Below are 15,541 nucleotides of genomic sequence, written 5' to 3' on the forward strand. Positions count from 1 at the left end.
GTGCTCCTACCCTGCGGGTAACCCCCCAGCCGGCTCTGCCCGCCAGTATCCCCCCCATCACCCCTCTTGGCTTCCCCCAACAGAGAGGTTGCCTCTGCGGCTGCTGATGGCATCGCAAGTGCCTACCGTGAGCCTCACCGCCCCCGCCACGCTGTCACCGGTCACTGCCAGCGTGCAGCCGGGGCACTCCAAGCCTGCCCAGGCCCAGCCCAGCACCCACCAGCTGGCGCAGGCCAGCATCTGGCAGGGGGTGCCAGGGCCCCTGGGTGTCCTAGGGCAGCTGGGGCACATCCCCCACGGGGTGCCACTTCCCCCTGTGGCTGCTCCCTGTCCTCGTCCCTGCAGCTGGGGACAGCAGGTGGTGACAGGGCTCCTGGTGCCCCACCAGCCCATGGGGTTGGGGCCATGGGCCGTGGCCCACCAGGAACCCCTGTCCACCATGGCTCAGCATTGGGGGCAGGGCCTTCCTATGGCCCACACCCTGAGCACCAGCATCAAGAAGGCGCTGGAGGCCTCTGAGAATGACGTGGTGGTCATCAAGGGCAGCGGCCCCGACACCAGAAAAAAGTCCAAAGGTGAGTTTTGGGGGGGATGGCAGAGCCCGTGGGTGGCCATCCCATGCCCAGGAAATCTTGCATTGCCACAGGGTCTGGCTGGTTTTGATTGCTCTGTCAGCAGGGGTGACCATCCTGGACACCCTGGAGAAGCCCCCGGTCCTGCCTGAGCTGGGGCCACACAGCTTTGCCGAGGCCTTTCCCGAGCTGGCAGGGGACAACCTGCACTTTCAGGATGAGCACGAGCACTTTCAGGAGTTCAACGTGGACATCACCGACATGCTCGCCTGGCTCGACACCCTGGAGGGCGAGGACACCGTCCCCGATGCCCTCGACATCTCCACCGGTCTCACCAGCACTGCCTTCCCCAACCAGCCCTGCCAATTCTCCGAGTACGGGGCAGAGGGTGACTGCCCTGAGGAGCAAGTGGTGGCGATGCTGGGAGAGGCCTACCCCTTCTTAGGGGTGGCAACGTCCCCCTTGCTGGACCCCAAGGGGACACAGGGTGGGGTGGGAACGGTCCTCCCCACCTGGCTGCCACTTTGTCCTGTAGAGACTTGTGGGGACAGTCCCATGGAGAGTCCCGTGAAGGATCGTCCAGAGGGTCCTCCAGAGAGTCCTCTGCTGAACTCCACAGCTGCCCCCCAGCACCATCCGCCCCGCAAGGCCCAGCTGGTGGAGGAGGCACTGCACAGGCAGCCCCAGGTGCTTTTGAGCCGCTTGCCGCTGCCGCCGGGCATCGTCCCCCACTGGGTAGTGCCCAGATCGGGGAAGGCGGGCAGAAAGCAGGTGAAGCGCCCCGTGCCAGAGGGCACCCCAAGAATGGAAGAGACCTCCTCACGGGACAATATCCCACCCAAGAAGAGAAAGAAGATGGTGGTGTGCCAGGTGGTCAAACACTCAAAAACCCTGGGTGAGGGAAAGCTGATGGGGGACGGTGCTGCAGCTGGTAGCAGCAGGCAGCACGTGGGCAGCAGCAAGAGGAGGGCATGCCATGGCAACAACGTGCCCACCAGGCAATCCCGAACCCTGGGGGATGAGCAAAGTGCCCCACACCCCCCCGACCACTGTTGATGGGTTGATAGGGAAGGTGGGGAGCACAAATCCCTGTGGCATGCGACCCGCACCCAGCCACTCCAGCCCCAGCCCTCTACCACGTCTCGCTTTCCTTCTTAAGTCATTAAAGGTTTGATGTTTGTTTCACATTGCTTCTACCTGCGGCCATTCGTGCAGCGGGAGGTGGGGGGGTTAATACAGCCCCTGCCCCACACGTAGAGCTGCCCCTCCACCTCTTCACCCCAGGATATGAGGAACCCCCCCAAGATTCCAGAGGGAAAACCAGCAATGTGCTTCAGGACAGAGACAGAGGAAGAGAAAAAGAGGAGCAGGGAGCGGGACAGAGGGAGAGCAAGGGGAAACACAAAAGGGACAGGAAGAACGGCAGAGAAAGAGAGGGGCTTGGAAACTAGAGCAGGGGCAGGGAGCAGGATACAAGAACAGCCCGAAGAGAGGCACAGGCAAGCAAAAAAGCAAGACCAGTGAGGCAAAGGCTGTGGGGGCACAGGCATGGGGAGGGACCTGCACGCAGCAGAGGGGTGACACGGCCCCCAGCCCCAGGACTCAACGCAGTTCCCACTCTTGGTGCCGCCAGGAGAATGTTACAGTTCAGACGCTTCTGTCTCTGCCTCTCTCAGCTCTTACGATGGTCAAGCTTCCCAGACACACAGCCTCACACACCCGCACACACACTGCACGGCCGTGCCGCACCTTTGGTTCCACATACAGACCCTGCGGTGTGTGGTGGCCAGCTGGCCTGCTGAGGACTGCTCGCAGGGACCCTTCCTCACCCGCAGGGGCCGGCGGCCTCTTGTCTCCGGCTGGGGGCAGCTTCCAGATGGATGCCCTTTCTGTCCTTCTCCAGCCGCTTTACCTTTTCCTGATCCTTCAACTGCAGCCTCAGCTGCAGGCAGCCAATGACATCCCTGGGGGACGTCATCAGTGTTTTCCCATGCGATGAAAATAAAGAGATTTCTGGACGTGCATGAATGGCAAGCGGAGAGCTATTGACCTTCCAAACCAGCAGAACTTGATTTGCATTTTTTCAGTGCTCCCTCTCAGACCGTGCATTTAATCTCCCTCATCTTTCATGAATTTCCACATCTCCTAACTAAACCGACCATGTCTGAAGTCACCATTCCAGCAGCGCTGGGGGTGTGCAAGGAGGCCAGGAGGCCCCCTCAGTGCCTCAGGACAACATGTCTCCTCACAGGCCTTGGTGGCAGAGGTGTCATTGCTGTGCCCAAGGGGACAAAGACTTGGGTTCTCTTGGTGACTTCCAGCCTTGCCAGCGCCCTTTGCCATCTCCACCACAGTGTGTCCTACGCTCTCCCACAGCTGCTTCTTTTTCCCTGCCGGCTGGAGACACCCATGTCGCTTCCCCACCTTGCTCTCACCCTGGCAGTTCCAGACACTCACCGACGTCTGTCCACCCTCACACTTTGTTCCATGACACACAAAGACATGGACTCAGACTCCTTCTGCATGACTTCTCGTACCACAGCCCTACCCTTGGAGTGATATTTCTGCTTCCTCATGGCCACTCTCCACCTTCCAAGCTGCACTGTGTGGCAGTGTTTCCCTCTCCTGCAGTTCCCAACCTCCAAGGAAAGCTCCACCAGCTGGGAAACAACCTTCAAGCAGCCATCCCAGCCCATCAGCCTTCTGGTGGCCTTTCACCAGACCAGACAGAAGCAGGCTCACCGTGATGTCCCAAGGCTGCCAGCCTTTCAGCTTCTTGTATAGACATGACCAAGCTGCGTGCCTGCTGCTGTCCCTTCACGTACTAATGTAGAAGAGACATGAGACCCAAAATATAAGTCCCCTTGCTGGAGTGAGCCTGGGTCCTTCGGCAGAGGGCATCTCCCAGTCAATGTGCCACCAAGGGGCCTTCTGCCGGCCTGTCAGAGACACTGGCAGATGTGAGCTTAAAAGCACAGAGCCCAGCCACGAGCCAAGGGCTGACTTGTCAGCTCTCTCAGAAAGAAGGGACCTCACAGTCCCTTTCCCAGCCACATTCCTGCTGTAGCCTGTCCCCTCCAGAGGCAGAAGTGACCTCACAGCCCCTTCACCGCCATTGCCTTCCTCCTGGATGAGTTCCTGAGACACAATTGACCCCATGACCCCGTACCCACCCATCACCCTCCTTGTGGCCCAGTCCCTGAGCAGATAAAAGGGAGCTTCTCTCATCAAATTTATCTCACAGATTTCCTGCCAACGGTTTGAGGGGAGAAACGTTCCTCAGAGGAGCTGCTGTATTTATACTGGTGCATTTTGTATCTCACCTTCTGCCTGTTTCTTCTTCTTCCTCCGTCTGTTCTGTCTTCAAAGAGCTCTCCAAGGAAAAGATTCCTCGAATCCTAGGACGGCGCAGGTTGGAAGAGACCCCTGAACAGCGTTGTCCTGGGTCTGGCTGGGAGGGAGTTAACTTTCTCCATAGCAGCCCCTACACTGCTGCGCTTCCTACTCGTGCCTAGAAGGGTGTTGGTCCTGCACCAATGTTTTGGCTATCGCTGAGCAGTGCTCGCACCACGTGAAGGCTGTCTCTCCCACCCCCTCTGAAGGTAGTACACTCGGGGTGGGCAAGTGGTTGGGCTGGGCCCTGAATTGACCAAAGGGATATTCCGTGCCATATGACATCATGCTCAGCAAGAAAAGCTGAGAGAAAGGACGGGGAAGGGCATGATATTCGTAATTAACACATTTGTCTTCCAAAGAGACTGCTATATGTATAGAATCGTTGCCTCCCAGGAGGTAGCTGATATTGTCTCCTGACAGGAAGTAGAGGAAACAATCGCATCTGGTTTTCCTCTCCTTCTGTGTGTGGCCTTTGCTTTTCGCTTGCTTCTTTTTTTTTTTGTCCTCACACACACAGACTGTCCCCCTCTGTCAAGCTACTTTTATCTTTACCCATGAGTGTTTTCACCTTCTTTTCTCCCTTTGTCATGCTGAGGAGGAGCGGTGAGAACCTCCCATGGCTTGGTGTGCACCTGATGGCCAGCCATGTGTAACCCACCACAGTCATCTTGCCCAACTCTCCTGCTACCAAGAGTGCTAACTAGGTGAGATTCTGCAAGGGCTCCCCACAACTTGGCATCATCCACAAAGGAGGGGAAAGTGCATTTTCTCCCACCATCCAGAGGGATAATAAAAATGTTCCCTACTTCTTGTCAAGGGCTGGTCTTTGAAGGATGCCACAGGAATTGGCCGCCAGGAGGACTTTGTAGCACAGATGACATCTCTCCTCAGCAATCAGCCAGCTTCCCACCCACCACATCGTCCACTTCTTCAGCCCGGCTGGCAACAAGCTGACTCTAAGGAGACTACAGAAGACCACGTCAAAGGCCTTGCTAAAGTCCGGGTACACAACATCCCCTTCTTTTCCCTCCCACATGTCTTCTGCGATCCCTTTCTTGTCCTTCAAATGCCTGCAGATGGCTGCAGGAGGACTTGTCATATCACCTTCCCTGGTGAGGCTGACCAGTCTGTGATCATCCCCGTCCTCCTTCCTGCCTTTTTGAAAACTGTCTGCCTTCTCCAAGGCCCCAGGAACCTCTCTGACAGCTCTGGCCTTTCCAAGGTGTTGGAAAGAGGTGTCACAATGACACTGGCCAGCCTTCTCCATCTCCCTGACACCAACAGCCTTCTCACTATGACACGCTGCCAGAGGAGTGCCCAGGACACAATTCTAACCTGTCCAGGCCCTTGGGGCCACTTCAAAAGAGAACCATAAGGGATTTCTTCCAACAAGCCCACAACTCCAACGGCATCTCTCTGCAGCTGACAGCTTTCCTAAGCTGTTTTTGTCAGTTCCTCCCGACCCCCAATCCTTTCTTCTCCTCAGGCTGGAGATGAGAGGATTGAGCAGGGGTGAGGTGCGTGTTGAAAGAGGGCTTTGTTAAACTCTCTCCAGAGGGCTGTTCTGGGCATCCCACTGACAGTGAGGAGGGTGCCGCAGAAAGGAGTGGCTCCAGGGAGATGAGAGGAACCGGTGGAGAAGGCCTTCTGCCTGCCCCTGCTGGGCAGGAGGGCTGCCCCCAAGTGCAGCTCTGATGCACTCACAGGATACCAGCATGAACAGGAACGGCAAGAATGGGTCTAAAAAGCAGGTCATGAAAACAAAGTCCATGAGTGTCATGGTTTCACGTCAGGAGAGTTTCAGCATTGGTGCAAACCCACCGAATCATAGAGTCATAAACAGGCTTGGGTTTTAAGGGACCTTTAAAGGTCATCTTGTCCAACCCCCCTTGCAGTGAACAGGGACATCTCCAATGAGACAGGTTGCTCAGAGCCCTGTCCCAGCTGACCTTGAATGTCTCCAGAGACTGGGTACATACAACCTCTCCAGGAGACCTGTTTCAGTGTTTCACCCGCACAAGAAGAAGTGGTCCAGTACGTGGGGAACACAACATGTACCTGGGACAAGAAGGAAATGATTGCTGTAGATGACAGAATCCCCCTAGCCAAGGTGCAGCCTTCTTCTGGAGACAACCCTTCCAGTTCACGAGCCTTGCAGAGAGCAGGGGGCGGCATACAGCCCAGTACTCCTCGTAGGATGTGGCCATCAGCAGGAAACACTGCGTACACGCCAAAGGTGCAGGAAAGAGCACTAACCATTGCTGTGAGCAGAGATTGTGCTGTCCCCAGTCGGGGGACAGTCAGGATGCTGGAGCTGGAGCAGGTTTCCAAGTTTTCCAGCAGCATCAACATGACGAGGAGGGTGTTCCCAACCCCAGTGATGGGGTAGGTCATGAGAAAGAGAGGAGGAAGAGACTTTTTCTGAAGGTTGAGGACATCTATTACTTAGGGCATTTGCTTCCCTGTTAGGTGCTTAAAAAAAACCTGTGATAGACGTTCAGAGAGGTGAAACATGGAGGGTGTGTGCCTCCGGCTACATTCCTACTCCCTAGACATGGTCTGTGCTTTGTGAAAGGTGAGAAATGCCATCTTCTAGAGGGCGATGCCACTCATGCCTGCAGAACCCTTTCTGACTGCACAGGTGAGATGCCCCACAGAGGCGCTTCTGTCACACTGTGTAATAAAAGGGACAGGCCATGAAGAGAGGGGAGGGTGAGGTAGCACACAGGCTGTTCCTGGAGGCACACCCAGCACTATCAGGGCTCTGGCAGGGCTGTTCAGAGACACGAGTCCTTCCCTGGCACGGGCAGAGGCCCCGCAGCAGACTCCATGGCCTCCTGTTGCCACTCCCGGAGGCCGGCAGCACCTCAGCCCCACGCTGTGTCTCCCTGCTCGGCACCTCTCTGAGGTGCCCCACGGCGTGAGGAATGGACACAGGGACCTGGGGTCAAGGAAGCCCACCCCAGGGCTGCATTCAGGGGGTTTCCCAGGGGACGTTACTCTCCGAGTGAAGTGACCTCCAGCCACTGTCTGTCCCACAGGCCTTCATGGAGGCCCCAGCAACAGCTGATGGTGTTTGTGCTCACTCAGGTTAATCTCACCACACGCACATCATGCTCATGCCTGTGGTTGTTATTAGCCAGGTGTGTGGCCATTGCCCTGTGGCAGCTTCCCTGGGGTGTCCAGCACACACAGGACCTGACCAGAACCTGCTCTGCTGGTCCTTCACGTCCTGCCCAGGAGCCCTGGCTGAGCAAGGGAGCTGCTGCTTGTCCCCACCCTGCACACTTTACGCAATTAAGTTCTACACTGGTGGTGTCATTTGTGGGGAACTTCCCTGGGCGTATTCTTGACAGCAACTCTTGGAGAAGCCCTTCCAAACGTCTTTTTGCCTGAGGACCTTCAGGCACTGCCCTGAGGACATTCCCTGCTGTTAGGGAGGCCAGCTCTGTCAGAGAATTGACCAGTCCCTGCCCCTGCCTGTGCTCACAGGGCCGCCACACCATCAGCAGTGTGAGAGAGCTGCCAGAGCAATCGGGCCTTCCAAGAAGGCAAAGGATCAGAATGGAAAATGTGGAAACGGAAAGAAAGCAGCTCGGAGAAGACCAAGGCTGGTTCTCCCTCCTCTTCCTCCCTCTCCTCTCTCCTCTTCTTTCCCCTTCGCCTCTGCACACAGGCATTGCCTTACGGCTCCAGAGAGGGCTTCATAGGAAGGATTTTGAGCAAACAAGTCACTGGAAAGTTCTTTATTTCTTTCAAATAGACAGAGAGCACAGGGCCTCATTTACATAGTCTGCAGGCCTCACAAATTTGGAAAGATGCATCATTAGGAACAGCACAAATGACAAAATTTCTTTGTGGCCATCAGTATAAGAAGTAAAGCAAAGCAAAAAAACCCCAAAACCACAACCATACCCAACAAACCTACAGGAGATGGACTTGGCCTCTAATGAGTTACGTTATGAGTGATTTGCAGAAGACAAATTTTATTGCTTTTGAAAATCATCTGGTCATCAATTTCCGCAATGCATCCTTGAACTCCTGCTTCCTCATGCTGTAGATGAGGGTGTTCACTGCTGGAGGCACCACTGAGTACAGCACTGCCACCACCAGTTCCAGAGATGGGGAGGAGATGGAGGAAGGCTTCAGGGAGGCAAACATGGCAGCGCTGAGAAAGAGGGAGACCACGGCCAGGTGAGGGAGGCACATGGAAAAGGCTTTGTGCCGTCCCTGCTCAGAGGGGATCCTCAGCACGGCCCTGAAGATCTGCACGTAGGACAGCACAATGAAAACAAAACAACCAAAAGAGAATAAGGCACTGACCACAATAAGCCCAAATTCCCTGAGGTAGGCATCTGAGCAGGAGAGCTTGAGGATTTGGGGGACTTCACAGAAGAACTGGCCCACAGCATTGCCCTGGCAGAGGGGCAGGGAAAATGTACTGGCCGTGTGCAGGAGAGCAGTGAGAAACCCACTGCCCCAGGCAGCTGCTGCCATGTGGACACAAGCTCTGCTGCCCAGGAGGGTCCCGTAGTGCAGGGCTTTGCAGATGGCAACGTAGCGGTCATAGGACATGACAGTGAGAAGATAAACCTCTGCTACAGCACAGAAAAAGAAAAAAAAATACCTGTGAAGCACATCCTGTGTAGGAGATGGCTCCAGTGTCCCAAAGGGAATTGGCCATGGCTTTGGGGACAGTGGTGGAGATGGAGCCCAGGTCAAGGAGGGCAAGGCTGAGGAGGAAGAAGTACATGGGGGTGTGGAGGCGGTGGTCACAGGCGATGGTGGTGATGATGAGGCCGTTGGCCAGGAGGGCAGCCAGGTAGATGCCCAGGAAGAGCCCGAAGTGCAAGAGCTGCAGCTCCCGTGTGTCTGCCAATGGCAGGAGGAGGAACTGGGTGATGGAGCTGCCATTGGACATTTGTTCACCTTCAGTGTGGGGGACTGTTGAAAGAGAAGACATTGACAAATTCAGGCAGACTGAGCCAATCCCATTCTTTTTTTCCCCAAAAATCTCCCCGCGATGACTTCTCCTTTGTAATAATTTCGTTCAGCTCCTTTTTGGAGATCAGGTTTGTGCTACTGAGGGCACTTTCCTTGCAGGGGCAGAAATCCTTCTTTTTCCCATTGCCTTTCGCCTGAACACTGCTGAGCCCTGAGGGACAAAAGGGCTCTCTGTGCCCTAGTGCAGAGTCAGGAGAGCTGCTCTGCTCACCAGTGACCTGCCGGGCACCACCCAAGTGTCCTGTGCTTACACCTCCATTGGACAATGGTCCCCCTGACAATGTCCTTGAAGAAGAAAATGGACTATTGTTACTGTTTGGGGAAGGAACCAGTTTCAAAGTCGGTTTCTCCCATCTGGTTTCTCTTTCCCTGTGCAGCGGAGCAGAGAGGGATGCAGCCGGCTGGCGTGGCTCTCTGCTGCCTGGAGCTGCCCCTGCCAGGAGCTGCTTCTCTGTGCCCAGGTCTCCTCCCTGTCCCTGCTCCCAGAGCCCATCCTACGCGCTGGATGCCAGGAGCCCAGCCCTGCTCCCAGAGCCCATCCTACGCTCCATGCCAGGAGCCCAGCCCAGCTCAGCAGCAGAGGACCAGCCCAAGGCAGCCCTTTCTCTGCCCCCTCGGGGATCCCTCCAGGTGTCCCTGGGGCTCCAGGGAACCTGCTAGGAAACAGGATGAAGCAATCACTAAGCTGGGGAGAGGCTCTTCCTTCCTGCGCTGTCATTTCGTGTATCAGGAAAACAGTGAGTCTCAAGAATCCTATTTTCTCATCCCATCATTTGTCAGGACACCCAGACAGGGATAGGGAGTAATCGCCTTTATCCCTCCTGCTGAGGGAAGGAATTCAGCCGAGTCAATCAAGGCATCTCATCCCGGCTCTGTAGCCCTGGGGCCAGAAGGGGACTCAGCTCCCTCCCGTGCCTGCCACAAACCTGCAGGAGGTGGGATTCTTCTTGCCTCCGTTCAGGCGTGCACAAGATGAGCACCTGCAAGTGAGCTGTTTGTGTCCACTCCCTTGCTAATTAATGGAGAGTGAGGGAGTTGTTCAGGTGGGAACACCTGGTGACATTTGAGGTGACACCAGAGTTTGCCCAGGATATGTGCAGGTGACTGCAAGCCCTAATGCAGCAATGCTGAGACACAAGGCAGCATCTGGGGGCAACATCATGGAGCCTGGTGAGGAATTTCTTTGGTAGATGGAAATGAAAGTAGATGTTACATTTTGGACAGATAAAACCTTCAATATTCCCTACATCCACAGCACCTACAGAGGTGGTCATCTGACCAAATGCAGCTAAGTCCCTCTCTTTCTCTTCTCCACCAGGTGTATTTCCTAGATCTCTGCTGACTGTAGTGGCAGGTGTCTCGTGGACATTCCCCCATTGCTCAACCTAATTCAGGACAGCTCCTCAGTGGCCATATTCGGCTTGTTGTGCCACCTGAGATGCCAGCGCCCCCCAGAACAACTGCAGGTTGCTGGCAGGGACAGCACAGCACCTACGGGAAAGCCATTCCTGATCAGAGCAGATGCATGACAGACACCCCAGAGAGCACCGCGGCCAGATTTGGTTCCTTTGGGCAAGCCTATGTGGCAGCCCAGGCAGGTTTGGTTTCTGTCCATCAGCAACCGAAACCCACCACTGCAGTGAGGCCCAGTCTGACCCATCTCCACCCAGTTGACGCAGACCAGGTCATGAACAAGAAGCCCATCACACGGAGGGCTCAACTCGGTTGGCTGTTCCCAGACTCTGCTGGGTCTTCTTCCAACAATCCTTTGCTGAGCCCCTCGGTGATATAACCAAGGAAGAGGCGACTGATTGTCACAGTGCTCCTCAATCACAGCATCTCCACACCCAAGGACATTTTCAGCAGCACCTTGTCCTCCTGGAGATCAACTTTCCCTCCAGCACAGCTCTTTGGGAGCATCAAAGCCTTTTCCTGGCAGGGCTACAGAGCCCAGCCCTGCTTTTCTGGCCTCTGGGTGAACAGGATTTTCACTTTTGGTGCTTTCACATTGCTGCCCTCCGTCCACTCCAGCATGTCTCTGATCTCAAGCAAAGCATTGCACATACTGGGTCTTGGGGACTTGGTACTTAGTGACAAGGCTGAGCGTGGCCCCAGTGCTCCAGCCGAAGTGATGCAGTGCACCAAAAGTGCACCAACACCCTCAGCCTGGGGCACAGAGCGGAGGAGCTGGAGTCCCATGTACTACCACAGAGTTTTGATACTGGTGGAAGAAATGGCGAGGAGTGCTGGGAAAGCTCCGGCTGCTAGTTGTAAGAGACAGACTGTAAATTCCCTGACAAGGGGCAGAAGGCCCTCTAAGCTTTCAATGGAAAGCCTCCAACACTCGCAAGGAAATAAATAATGCAGGCCTGGCCTTCAAAGAACTGATAAGGCTCACAGTTCTAGCACCAGAAAGTGTGGGAGAACCGTCTTGTGAAGACAAGATAGCTCTGCCACTCGTGTGGTGAGCTTGCTAGTTCTCAGTTCTCAAGGCCATTGTGTCTGAGAAGTGACCTTTGCTTCATTATCCATGAAATACATATGAAAGCACGCACACCCCTGCATATGATAATGAAGTTTATAGAGATCATGCTAAACATGTATGACTATAGTTCTCTCCCCACCCAAATGATGCTACACATCAGCCAGGAGGAGGAGACATCTGAGATGGAACTACCCCATAATGAGTGGGGCGGGCTGTGCTAATTCGGCAAACATAAAAGGGGAGGAAGACGAGTATGATGGGGGTGGATTTACAGGAGGTTGCTCCTACAAGACCTCCCCTGAGTTTTGGCTGTCTCAATGCTGAAACTGGGATTGGTGAACTCTTCATCTTTTCCTGCTGTCTTTTCTTATGGAGCTCCTCTATGGGATGTGCAAGAGGTTGGGTGAGTCCTTTGTGGGTGAGGATCAGAGGAGAGGCCTCTTAGTGTGGGAGACAAAGCACCTGCAATCAGGATAAGGAAGCGGAGAAAGGCTTATTCAAGAAACCCAAAGAATTGCCAGGTCTTATTGGGGATTTTAATGACCGTGGCATGCACTGGAAGAGGAGCACAGCAAGACGCACACTGTCCAGCAGGTGTCTAACCCTAACCCTACCCTGCCCGAACCGTAACCTAACCCTGCTCTGAACATAACCCTGACCTTATCTTAATCCTAACCCTAATCATTGCCTGACCCTAGCTCTACCCCAACCCCAGGTCATAACCCTCGACTCTAACTGTAACCCGCACCCCAACCTTACCCTTACCCTAACCAAACCCCAACCTATTTGAAATCTAACCCTAAACCACGTGAACTCTAGCTCTAATTTAAGAGTGAACATGAACCTTAACTAACCCTGACCTAACACTTATCTTAACCCAACAGCACGTGTGTAATGAAATCTGTATCATCCTATCAGGCAATGATTACCATGGTAAGTTTGTCACAAAAGAAACAAACTTGAGCATAGTGGGAGCACAACTGGGATGGACAGACAAGCTGGTATCACCTTGTCAGTGCTGTCTCAAGGCCCGAGCAGTCGCCTTTCGCTTCCTCATGATCTGGACGCACCACTGTGTGTCACCCAAGTCAGACCCTTGGGTCAGATGAGCTGTTTTTCAGTTCTCATATACTGTGTTCCTTGTTTCTCCATTGACTCTGACAAGAGCTGAGTTACCTAGATATCCAGGCTGCAGATGGCATATTCCTCATGCAATGACCACTTGACCCCACCTCAAACTGAGATTCTTAAACATCTCTCAGCTGAGTCCCTTCTCCATAAGAAGCCACCTGCTGTTGTGGTGCTGCTAGATTGTAGCTGACACCCTTCAGGTGTGCCCAGCAAGAAGCCCTTCTGCTCTGGGAAGGGGGGCAATGTGAAGGGAGGGCTGAGCTCCCCAGGCAGCAAGAGCACTGCTCTGCTTCTGTGAGGGCTTGCAGGGTTGGGATCAGAGCGAATGGGCCCTCGGCTGCATTTGTAAGCTGTCAGAAATCCAAGCGACAGAGCAGCAGGTTTGGGAACCCTGAATGATTCGGGACTTATTCAAAAGTTATAGATGCCTGACCTGTGCGGGAAAAACGGGTGTCATGGAGATATCACACGCTTTTAATCACTTTCTTCTCCGTATGATTGAAACCTGCATAAAGCAGTTTTCTTGCTTGCACAAAAATGTCTTTTAGCACCCTGAAAACTGGTAATTTAAGCATAACCTGCTGCTTCTCTGTCTTGTTTAAATGTGCCATGGATGCATCAGTGTCACTGGATTCTTTGGCAGAGAGAAGCCTGTGTTACTTCTGACGGGATTCACCCTTCACTAGGCAAAAACTGATGATTCAGATCTAAGATAGTCTCCCAGATCTTTGTGTGTGGACGCAGCATCAGGGGATGAGCTCTCCCATGTGAGGAGAGCTGGGATTAATCTCTCTCACTAAGGTCTAAGCATCAAGTCATACCTTGCCTTGCTTTGGCTTGTTTGCCTCTCCTTGCCTAGCCTTGCCTTTCTTTGTCTTCCCCTTTTTCATCCTTCCCCCCTTTTAACCCTATTCCTTCTTAATGTTCTTACATTAAATGCACCTCTGATGAGATCTGGACAAGGAACGTAAGTAAGGCTGTCCTTAAAGGCACTAGTATTTGTCTCTTTTCTTCCTTTTCTCTCATCTTTCAATAGGTACTCTATTTAATAAAATCACCTCTAAAAGAGAAAGTCAAGTTTCTTTTACCCATATGACAATAAAACCCCCAGTTATTCAGGCTCAAGGACTCTGTTCTCTCTCTCTACAAACCTCCCCTCCGCAAGCGACCCACGTTAGATTTCCAAACATTCATGCCTATCTTGGTCGACCTCTCCTAATCCTGCAATCGCGTGTATGCTGATGTTTGTAGTCTTTCTCTAGGCTTGAAGTGTCTGTGATGGTGGACAGGCCACCAGCATCCTCTGAGAGCCTGTTGTTTGAATCGCTCTGTGCAGGAAAAATGCCCCAAAGAAAAGGCCTGGAGAATCACACCGGTGGATCTGGATTCATTCTTCTGGGATTTTCTGACCACTCCAGCCTGCAGGGCTTGTGCTTCACAGTATTCCTGGTCATCTACCTCATGGTCCTCACAGGGAACAGCCTGATTGCACTCATCACAGTAGTGGACTCAAGCCTCCACAGCCCCATGTATTTCTTCCTGAGGAACTTGTCCTTCCTGGAGATCTGCTACACATCAGTCACTCTGCCAAAAATGCTGGTGGTTTTCCTGCTGGAGGATGGCAGGACCTCCTTCATTGGCTGTGCTGCCCAGCTGTATTTCCTGGTGTTGCTGGGCAGCATCAAGTGCCTTCTCCTGGCTGTCATGGCCTATGACCGCTACATAGCCATCTGTGACCCCCTGCACTACCCCCTCATCATGAGGAGGGGTCTCTGCATCAGACTGGTGGTGGGGTCGTGGGTGGCTGTCGTACCAGTGCAAGTAGGACAGACCTACCAGGTGTTCACTTTGCCCTCTGTGCATCCCATGACCTTCATCGCTTTTTTTGTGATGTCCCCCCTCTGCTGGAGCTGGCCTGTGCAGACACGTTCTGGAACCAAGTGACACTGTACACCATCATCCTGGTATTTGCAATCTTTCCCTTCTCCTTAATAGTTATTTCTTACATTAAAATTATCAGGGCATTTCTGAAAATACCTTCAGTTCTGCACAGATACAAAGCCTTTTCCACCTGTTCCTCACAGCTCGTGGTGGTGACACTCTTCTATGGCTCGGCCACAGTCGTCTACTTAAAGCAACGGTCAAGGGATTCCGTAGACACCGACAAATACCTTGCCCTGTTTTACACAATTTTTACCCCAGTGTTTAACCCTGTCATCTATAGCCTGAGGAATAAGGAAGTGAGAATTGCCTTGAAGACACTCCTACGGACAAAGTGGTACTACAGAGTACGTAAAATCCTCTCAAATAGTCCCCAAAAAGTCCCACTGGGCTACATGGTTGCCTGAAGAAAGGCATCTCATACCTGCTGAAACAAAACCATGTGTCCGGCCTGGCTTTCATCCTCCTCAAGAAGGGGAAAGGTGTCCTGAGGCATTCCTCCTATGTTGTGTCCCACCTTGATACCTTTGTACTCTAGAGCATCTTCAGCACCTCTGAGTAGTTTAATGCAAACAGCTACTTCAAGCTGTGTCTGACCAAATAATGTTAAAGGGAAATAGTCAAAGCATGGTCAGTAGCCATTGATGCCCAGAAAGTGAGACAAGTGGTGAAGAGACGACCAGCCTCACGTTTGAGAAATCGCTTGCTAGACCCCACGGGCTATCTTCTATAGCATCCCTGCATGGAATCGCCTTAAAAGTGTTCAAAGATATGAAGGGCTTCAAAGCATCTCCCCCTGCTATGATGTCTTGCTCTGAGTTGTGTAATTCTTGACTAACCTGACATAAAAATAAAAGATAAAAAGGTCACCAGGAGGACAGTCCAGCACTGGAATGGGGTCCCAGAGAATGGTAAAGTTTCTGTTTGTTGTGGTTTAACACCAGCCGGCAACTAAGCACTACACAGTCGCTCACTCACTTCCCGCCAGTGGGATGGGAGAGAGAATCAGAAG

The 15,541-nt window shown here is 53.3% G+C and overlaps 1 pseudogene; it reads left to right on the forward strand.

The window, feature by feature from the left end:
* Positions 1–439: 439 nt before the first annotated feature.
* On the forward strand, positions 440–14,936 carry LOC134509194 (olfactory receptor 10AG1-like; annotated as a pseudogene).
* Positions 14,937–15,541: the final 605 nt, after the last annotated feature.

The sequence above is a fragment of the Chroicocephalus ridibundus genome, unplaced genomic scaffold (genome assembly GCF_963924245.1).
Source record: "Chroicocephalus ridibundus unplaced genomic scaffold, bChrRid1.1 SCAFFOLD_84, whole genome shotgun sequence".
Taxonomy (NCBI): Eukaryota; Metazoa; Chordata; class Aves; order Charadriiformes; family Laridae; genus Chroicocephalus; species Chroicocephalus ridibundus.